This window comes from Emydura macquarii, unplaced genomic scaffold, assembly GCF_026122565.2.
Source record: "Emydura macquarii macquarii isolate MOO-44397 ecotype Brisbane River unplaced genomic scaffold, CSIRO-AGI_Emac_v2 contig_1644, whole genome shotgun sequence".
In the NCBI taxonomy this organism is placed as follows: Eukaryota; Metazoa; Chordata; order Testudines; family Chelidae; genus Emydura; species Emydura macquarii.
Genome location: NW_027131781.1, coordinates 11,248,974 through 11,259,632, shown reverse-complemented (window position 1 = coordinate 11,259,632; position 10,659 = coordinate 11,248,974).

Below are 10,659 nucleotides of genomic sequence, written 5' to 3'. Positions count from 1 at the left end.
TCTGAGAGCTTACAGAATTGACCCAAAGTCACCCACTAAATCCATGGCAGAGAAAGAGCACATGGGAGTTCCTGGCTCCCAGCCCTGCGCTTAGTCCACTAAAGGGTGCTGTCACCCCTTCTCACTGGCAACGAGCATTCTGCAGTCAGACACCACCAGACAGTTTGCTGTAGGTGTACGTGCTTCACAACAGAATCCAGCTCGCTCTGCCGCAGCTGCATTAACAGGAGTGAAGTAAGCACATATGACTCAGAAACACACATGGAGCAGATTTCATAGCTTCATATCATTAGTCTGATAGATGTTAGAAATGGAGCTGTTCTATTAAGTCACTTAGTCGAGCTCCCAACCAATGAGGGATTGATCCATATGATATATTTTCTGGTATATTTCTATGTTAAAAAGCCAACCAAATACTCTTCCAGAACTTCCATGGGGTAACTGTACGGCAGCCTAACAGATCTCACTGTCAAGAAGTTGTTGCTGATATTTAGTTTGTTGTTATCTATATGGGAGAGTTTTACCCAGTATACGAATATAGTCATATAGGTATAGTTGTATCAGCATAACCCCTTCCCCTCCAAAAAAAAATATGGACTCTCTTATTCCAATAGAAGAGTGAATTTTTTTCAGTTTAGCTTTATGTCACTTGGGAAGGGGTGTCTTAACCCAAAGAATGTCATTCTTAAGAATAGCTATGTAGGGGATTATCCTGTATAACTATATCTGTTTAAATTCACTCCTTTGCTTATACCAAAAACACTTTCCTTGCAGGAGGTTCAAACCAAAATGAACTAAGGCCACTGTAGTTCTGAATCAGAGCATCCACACAGGGATCTAATGCACTTTAACTTCACAGCTTTAGTTAATTCATCTTATCTTTTCTGAGGGTATGCTGCTGTAGTGCTGACCGAAAGGGTTTTTCCATCCATGTAGGTAATCCACCTCTCTGAGAGACGGTAGCTGGGTTGGAATTCTTTCACTGACCTAGCTGCGTTTACAGCTGGGTTAGCTCAATCTAACTATGTTGCAGAGGGGGCAAAATTTTTCACAGCCCAGAGAGATGTAGCTATGTTGACCTACGTTTTAGGTGTAGGTTAGCCCTGAACCTTAAAAAAAAAAAAAACCGCTGCCTGGGGTGAAGTGCAGAGGCTGCAGTGAGAGCACATACGTTGAGAGGCAAATTCATCAAATATCTCCATTTGGCTGTTGTGTTAAGTTGTGGGGTTTGACCAGTTATTTTTCTCCAGGCTGTACTAGGAATAAAGGTGAAGGTGATTTTGCGTGGAATCAAAAGAACACAGTTGCAAGTGAGGGGCCTTGTCTGCTCGACAAAAGGGCCAGCTGCAACCGGCTGTGAGTTTGAAACAGCTCCATTTTCCTCGGTTCCAATCCTGCAGCTCACAAACTGGATGCACACTAAAGTCCAGGGGAGGTTTGGGCGCAGAAGGGCTGCAAGATCAGCTTGAGCAGGGAAAGAGATTAAAAACGGAGGGCCTGATCCTTCTTCCATCACAGGCCAATCAAATTTTGCCACTGACTTCAGTGTTAGACAAATGTGGCTTCTGCTATTTTGCCGACCTATAACATGAACTAAAATCCCTCGCTTTTTTCTAAAAGCCACATAGTAGCTGAATTACTAACTTTTTTAATCCAGTCACTAAATGGGTGCTGTGATGCTGGTGTGTTTGTCTCACCTAAAGCCCAGGGGTATTGTGGTTGCGTGGCAAACTGACACGTGATGACAGACTGGAATCCAGTAAAACAATATTTTTTAAAATAAGCCACATTTAGGCTCAGCTGCATCAGGCACTGCCATTTGACTGCTGTTTTTGGCAGAATTAAAGGCAGCAGCTTTCGTTGGTGAAAGCTACAGTGTAGGGGAATGGAAGTCAGAACTCCTGGGTTCTCTTACTGGGTCTCACAAAAACTGACTCTGTGGCCTCTGTCCAGCAATTTGTCTAACCACTATGACTTTTTTTACCACGCAATTTAGTATCCAGGCACCTTAAGAAAGTAACTTCACTACTCTATGCTTCAGTTTCCCCATTTTTACCAATGGGGTTAATAATACTTCCCTCCTCACAGGGGACTGGGAAACTTAATTAACTGATGTTTGCCAAGTGCTTTGGGAGCCTGGACTGAAAGTTTCAAGAGCACAATTCTGCTCCCGTTCAAACCAACGGCAAAACTCTTATTAACGTCCGTGAGTGAAGAATTAGGCCCCAGCAGAGCAAGTATGGGATAATCTTTTGTAACAGAGCATGGTATCATTTCAGTTCATGGAGCATCCTTCAACATCTAGGGCTGTGAAAGCCTGTAGTTTATAAGCCTCTCTCAGATACTCACCTATTATCTTCATGATGCATACATGGACAGTTATACAGCTACTGATGAGAGATTTTCTGAACTTATTTATCACTTTCCTAGTGTTTCCATGTGATTATGATGAACTCCAAATGTTTAGCTACCAAATGAAGGTGAATTAAGATGAGAGAGAAGATTCCTGTATGTCTCTGAACAAACTGAGCCCTGGAGTATTTGGACTAGTGAACAAATTCGGTGCCAATGTGAATACCATGAATGATGGGCAATAGTAAAAAATAACCAAGTTATTCATTAATTTCAAACCTGGTTAGAAGAGCTAAGGCCAACCTCAAATAGAAGATTCCCATGTAAGAAGATCCCCAAGTTCCGACCAACCCCAAAGGACAGTGACTGTCTCCCTGCAATGCAAAAATGTAGAGGGGGCAGCACACACCTCTGAAGCAGGCATATTTCTCCCATACCCATTTTGCAGGATCTCCCCATTGGCACAATGTGACTCACTGGCCACTTTGTATTGCTGTTACCCCACCTTCCCTGCCAATTTGTTTGGTTGACTTGTTGCGTCTTGTTTTAAACTAGACATTCATACAGAGCCTCACGCAACAGGGCACTGACCTTGGGAGGCCTCTAGGTGCTACTGCCATATGAATAATTCTAATAATGGTCGTAGAAGCCTGAGGGGTCCCAGGATTACATGTGTTCAGGCCGGCCAGTGTGTTTCACTCATGCTCTGTCTGCAGAGAAAGAATGGCTGTTCCTGGATTTTCACCTCATGGGAATCTGAATCTGAAATGTGCTTCTACAGCATGTAAGGCGACCAGATAGCAAGTGTGAAAAATCACGGCACTTTTTTTTTTCAAGGGGGCGGTGGCACATTATAGGTGCATATATCAGACAAAGTCCCTAACATCAAGTCATCTGGTCACCCTAACACCATGTATTGGTATTTGGTTTAAACAATAGAATCCTGATAAATTCCAAAAGCCACTGGAGGGGGACAGGGGGACATTGATTCTTTGGAGTGAAAAAGGATCAATGCAGCTGTGGGAAAGACTGACAAGTGATTTTAAAACGAACATGCAAATCAAGCCAACGCTTGTGCTTTGGAAGACTCCCTTCTGTTTTAAAAAGCCCAGCAACCCTGCACCCTTCTGCAGTAAGGATCCAAACCTCTAGATTTTGCAGGATGGTGATTAGATGGAGAACACTGCAGTATTTTTTAAACAAGAGCTGTCTTTTACCCTGACATTTAGTTACCACTCACTACACTATAGTCTCTCTCGAAGTGTGGACGAGCATAGTAACTCCCATTAAGTTAGCACTTTTTAGACCCTTAGATGTTAGGTAGCAGCTTCGTATTACTATGTGTTTTCCTGAGCTCTCATGGCTCCTGGATAAGTGTCTCAAAATGCTGTTCTGCTAACCTATTTTCCTGCTCTGAAAAGTCTGCATATAGCAACTAATAGGGAAGGTATTCTATTGCAGTCTTCATTAGTGAATTGGGCATGGTAGTTACAGTATCTTAATGGGGTAGGTCAGAGAGATGGCATCTGAAAGAGGCTTTGAAGAGAAGGCAAAGAGGATTCTTTGTTGCAACAGCTGAGTTTTTGGTGCCTGGGCAATCTAAATATACATCTGCTTATATGGACCCTGGACTCAGTACCCTGGCTATTTAAAGGGACATGGTTAGGTGTCATCTTTGGATTATTAAGGTTTTGTAATGGCACCACCAATAAATAGAATATTTAGCTTTTATATAGCACCTTCCATCCAAGAATCTCAAAGCCCTCTACAAAACATGAGGAGGGTAAAAATATTTTGGGACAGCTACAAGAAGTGATCACCCAAAATAACTAGTACAAATATAATGGCTTGTCAATTCCTAATGCAGTAAATGATCAAGCTAGACTGGGAGGGGGAACGTGTGGGAAAAGCCCTTCATTCCCACCCACAAAAGAAAGCAAAATGAGCCTGGATATTTTCAATAGAATAAAGCTTGTCACATCAACTTGTTTGACAGGTTGTTTGCTACACTTTAGCCATGATGATCCCAGGATATTAGCGAGACAAGGTGGGTGAGGTAATATCTTTGATTGGACCAACTTCTGTTGGTGAAAGAAACAAGCTTACAAGCTTACACAGGCCCTGAAGAAGAGCTCTGTGTAAGCTCAAAAGCTTGTCTTTTTCACCAACAATCAAAGATATTACCTCATCCTCCCTTGTTTGACAGGTGACATTCAACTCCTCCTGCCCCCTAATTTGTCTCAACAGATTGTGGGGCAAATCTTGGATCTCCCACCTCACATAATATAACCTTTCCTTGTTCTGAAGTGTTTAGAGGTTGGCTGGAATTCTTCTGCTGTATATTTAGTTCTCTGCAGGGAGCTCTGTCTTCATCCCCATCTCCTACTCACAGTAAATCCCAAACAAGATTCCTATTGCATCTACTTCACATCAGAACGAACCTCTAATAAACAATTGGACTAATAGGTGGTCATGTCTATGGGTGAGTTTCATGACTTGGTTGGTGATGTGGATGTGGCTCAGTAGAAAATCTGGGTAATTTCTAACTGCCAAAAACTAAACAGCACAGATCTTCAACCCCTTTTGATTTTCTGTCAGAACAGAGAGAAATCCAGTTAGTATAACTGCTGCTTCTTTCCCGGCTGCTTCTAAACTCGACTTTTGTTTCTAGAAATGACAAGAGTTCCTTTATATTTTTCTAATCCTCCTCTCCCCATCCGAACAGGCTGTCACCCGAGATCTCGCCATTAAAAGGTAACGGCACTTTCTATGGGATGGGAATACCAAATGTTCTGAAGGCTCCATCTCCAATATATTGTGGCTGGAGAAAGTAGAAGGGGTTTAGGAACGGCACAGAAGCAATAACGAGGCTGCAGGAGATGCTCTTTAAGGTACCTTCTGACTTCATGTGGAAACACTGTACCATCCCCCCCTTTGGGTCCTCTAGTGTGGATTTCTGAAGACAATGCCCAGAAATCTGACCCGTCACACCGGGTCATTTCTGCTCTCAGTTATAAAATGCTAAGGACACTCTAGTAAATGTTATTACTACACATTTTTGAAAACTGCCTGAATATCTCCTGGGAAGATAAATCGTTAAAAAAAATGAGGCTAGCAAAAATCCCAATTAACCTATCCTTCCGGATTTTCCACAGCCTTTATACTCACTACAGAGCATGCAATTGGATTGAGGCTGTATTTTTTGAGCGGGGATAAACACATGTGCTCTCTCCCAGGATTAAATCCCGCTCGAGGCTCGTTCCTTCCCAGTAGGTGGCGCTGTTATCCCTAAACGGTTTGTAAAAATATCCAATTTATAAAATAAAAGCAACCCAACGCTGCCTTAAACCACATGGCATAACATCAGCTCGTAAGCTCCCATTAAAATCTCAATTTGGGGAAATTGATTCTACCTCTGAGCAATTGCAATGCAATTACTCCAACAGGCAGCAATCAAGAATCACATCAAAACAACACCAAACTTTCATCTCCTGCCTAAGAATCACCACCACAACAAAAAGCACCTGTCTTGCAAACACAACCTGATTTCCTTGCATACGTATAACAACATGCAAGTCCCTGAATGAAAACAACACTTAAAGAGGATGTTTTGCAATCTCGTTGGTGGTTTTAAAATGTCCTAACTCAAGGCTATATTCTACCATCCTGACATAGATTAATACCTTATTACCCACTAAAATCAGTGGGACTTCTTGTTGGTAGGCATTACTCATCGTGAGTAAAGATAGCAGAATCTAGCCCTCTGAGATTAATGTAATGTTTGCTCTTAGCCTATATAGCAATCCATTTATCTCCTTCTTTGCTTATTTGGCTCTCATCCCCATAGTATCTGAGTGCCTGGGTAGCTGTCAAACAGGCCAGCCTGATCTTGAAAACATTCTGTATTTTAAAATCAGAGTAGTTGGGGACAGGAAAAACATTATATCCCTACACATTGATCTTTATCTGTTTTGCTATAATGATGCTATAAAACCAATTCTAAAAATTGTTTCAGTTTTGATCAGTGTTTTGCAATTAAGTTCACTTTTTCATTTAGATGGGAATAATCTTTGGCACAAGGACGCTGCATGCCTGATGGCAGCCAGAATAAAAGTATTGCGAGCCTCCTCGTATCTATCTGTCTATCTAGCTACATACACAGAACATGCAACAAAAAAGAAAGAATCAAACACAAAATAGGCATTTAAAAATGGGGTGAGAAACTACACAGCGGATCAGAACCTGAATGCAACAGATTCTCAACAGGTCCCAAGGCAGAAAGAGCACCTGGTTAGGAAGCAAATAAAAAAGCAATTAGGGAAATAAGGTGTGTGTTGGGGGGGGCACATCATGCCGGAAACAGAGTCCAAATAGCAACCCCAGGTGCTGCAAGCAGGTTAGGAAGGAAGCAAGCAAAGGTGCAGAGATATTCCTTGGGGGTGACCCTTTGTTTCAGGGAACAAACCCCAGGGGTTGATGCCTTTCACCCCCAATCCACTCACCCCCCCCCCCCCGCTCTAGTGCTTACCTTATCGGCTGCATGAGCCTCTCCAGCCCGCGGGGGGGTGGGGGGGAAGAAGGGTGTTAGCGGTATGGAGGGGGCTGATGGATGCTCCCAGGACCGGGAGGGGGGAGATCGTGGGATTGTCCGCAAAAGGGCAACCCCCCCTCCCTTCCCAAAGAGCCCCCTTGTGGGATTAAGAGCTCGCTCCCTCTCTTCAGCAGCAGGATAGGGAGAGCAGCATCTTCCTCTCCAGCTGCATGTCTGCGAGAGACTGGCTGAGCCAGGGCAGGGTGTGAAAGGAAAGTGATTTCCCAAGCAGATCACTCAGCCTGGGAGATAAAACGAAGCAGATAGACAGGCAGGCGCACCCCCCCTCCTCCCCCCGCCTTCTGCAAAGGCTCCATGTGCTGGTGTGAGAAGGTTACTTTAGTTAGCATGCAAAAAGGGGGATGGAAAACAGAGGCTGCTCAGTGCCAGACGAGGACAAGGAGGAGAGAGCTGGTCTGTGGGTGTGCCCCCAGTAATCCACAATCACAGGGAGGAGGTGGGGGGTTCAACAGAAGAAAGAGCAATTAACAGTGGACAGGAAGTTAGGGTGCAGGCAAACAAACGGGGGAACAGGAATACTCAGGACCTTGCCCACCCAGGGTTCCTTCCTCTGCAGCTTAGACCTGGGAGCTTTTTCTATTTCTGCCCTGGAATAGTTAGGGTTGTCCACCTGCAGCTCAGAGGAGGAGCAAAAACCTTACAGTCCCAGGACAAAAGAGATTTGGAAATGGCTATGTCCTGGGGAAAATTATAATCATAGATATACACACTTAGTGTGTGTGTGTGTGTGTGCATACATACACACATGCACAAAACACAGTTGTAATCTCTCTATATCTGCTTTTCTTAACACACACACACTGGGAGGGAGGACAGAAAGGATTGTCTGCAGATAGTTCTGCAAATGTATGCATACATTGTAGATAATGTATTGGGTAAAGCAAATAAACCCCAACATGCTTGGGCAAGTTGATTTTCTATTTTCGCGTTTTCCTAGCTCGGAAAAGAGAAGCGAGCAGCACAAATGAACGAGTGCAGCCAGGAGAGAAAAGAGAAACCTCTTCCCAGAGCTTTGTTCTCGATGATAGAATCATAAAAATGACACACAGAGAGAGAGATCTTTTATGTCCCGTAGATGGGGACGGGGGAATAAATAAAAGAGGAGAGAATCCATTCAAAGCTGTAAGTAAAATAGAGATTTAATATTCTCTGAGCTGCTGCTGTCAGTCTCATCACTCAGGTGAGAGCTGCATGTGTGTTAAATCAAACTGCACATATTGTACATGTCACACAACTTATTAGGGGACCGAAGCTATCGCCTATGGAGTCCATGAGAATTTTGACATTGATTTCAATGGGAGCAGTGTGATGAAGGAATTACATACAAATCCAAATATTTAGGAACCTGGTCTAGTCCTGATCTAGATCCCTCATTTCACCTTGGGACATGTAGTGATCGAAGTTGTGATACAGTAGAGAGCCTGATCCACCCAATTCAGAACTGACGAAAGGCTCTGACATGGAAAAAGCCCACACTGAGATATTTCCCTATATATTATTATTACTGCCTTTACTTTTTTTTAAATAGGAAGTGAATGAATGCAAAGCTCTGAAAGTTTGTGTGCCAGACAGACAATTAATTACTGCAGTCTCAGAGTTGTGAACATGCTAAATATGCAGTTGCCTTTGCAACCGTGTGGATAATAACAGCTCTTTGCAAAGTGTTTTTCAGTGTGGAAGGCAACAAATGCTAATGGCAGCTATCAATTGCTTGATTAAGTCTGCAAAAAAACCCCCAAACATCAGGATTTAACAATGTGAGCGAGCGTGTATTAGGTGCAAATTAGAAAACAGGCATACAATAACAAACATAAACATCCCTGCTGTAAAGTTCCAGTAGATCAAAGAAGCACTTTTTTTGAGCCTGAATCTCCCAAGTATACACTACTGAACATGGACTCATTTAATCTTGGCTCAGGTGTGAAAGAGCTAGGGAAAGTTTGACACCTGGCATAAACTAGTAGCATCTCTCTACTAATAACTAATAGTTTTATCATAGAATCATGATGCCCCTCCATCAGGGACCCTCATTGTACAAGATACTGTACAGACACATAGTAAAAACCAAAGTCTGCCCTGAAGACATTACAGTCTAATTTAAGACAAGACACAGCAAGTGAGTGTAACAAACAACAAGTAGAGGTGAGGAGTGGAAATGAGAACATGCATTTCCATAGGCCAGCTGTGTGCACAGCAGGGTGGATTCGAGTCAGGTAATTTAAAACCATTATAAAGGTATGTATAAATACATAAATAAGGTAACCATCAGAAGTCCTGACTGACCACCTACTTAGCTGTTAACCTTGGGCATCATCAGATGCACCTTCTGCTTCAAGTGAGAGGTTCATTTCTTTGAGCTTGCCTTCTTTAATATAAATATAGAGGAAGATGTATGTGTAAATTAAAAAATCCCTCACCTTACCAAAACAAGTCACTACGCTGCATATGCTTCACTTCTTGGGGAGAGGATGAGAGAACAAACCACACGTGACAGAGGTATAGTTACATTGCTTAATGCACTACTGGAAGGCACTCAGATTGATGAGTGCGGTATAAGAACTGATACAGAATAGAATAGAATAGAATAGAATAGAATAGAATAGGTCAACATCTGCTGTAAGGTCCTCTGTTCTGTAGGCTTGGGCCTACCTATCTCTGAGACATTCTCCCCATCTCTTCTAACCATATCCACAGTGATCAGCAGGGATGTTGTGGCTGGTGGTCCCTGGTGTGACAATCCCAGCGAGTGGACATTCTCTTGGGAAGGCCCTCTGTTGAAGAATTCAGAATCCATCCCTTAGTGTTTTCTCTAGTGCTCATCATTGAAATATCTAAGCGCTGATGAGCTTGAGTCGTGCCATTTCTAGGGCACAGTCCAAGACTCATGCCTTTGCACTAGTAACAGTGACTTCAAATAGTTGGGCAGCCACTTTCTCCTGGAACACAACAACCCGATAGGGTCTCCTTGAGGAAGTGGCATAAGTTAAGGGAAGGATGGAGAGTCCAATCCACTACATTTTGTATAGGGTGCCTCCATTCTGTGATGATGGGCACATTAGATATGCATTGTTCAGATGGATAAGAGAGAGCAACGCTCTTTACCTGCCTTGTTTTCCTACGGCTTTGTGGGGGGCCACTGCAAAAGCCATGCACAGAATGGCACGTAAATGTAGGACTCTAGACGACAAAGTGACTTGGGTTAAAGCTAGAGAGGAATTGCACCAAAGAAGGTAAAAACAGAGAGCTCCCAAGGGCTAAGGGTTCATGGGAGATGTGGTATTAAGAAAGAAGCCAAATGTTCCTCCGTGTTAGATGTTAGCATGTTAGAGAGGCTGGTAGCACACTGGAGCCTCAGGCATTTGGAAGAGATACTATCAGGGGATAATAAAGTTGTAAAGAAAGGTTTAGAAAAATTGAATCCTAGAAGAAATATTTGTATGATGTTGATTTTTTGTTTTTTGTACATTCCATTAAAAACAATTTTCTTTAAATGGAAACACATCCCCTCCCACACACCCAGGTTTTTGCAAATGCAGACACAGCAGCATCACACTATACAAGGGTTGGAAAGGGCATCAAACACACCAGCCACATGGCTTGAACACTAACCCTTCCCTCCTCCATGCAATCAGTTCTTATTTTGTAATCTGTAATTTTTAACCTGACACTGTCTTTAGGCAGCAAAGAACTCGAAT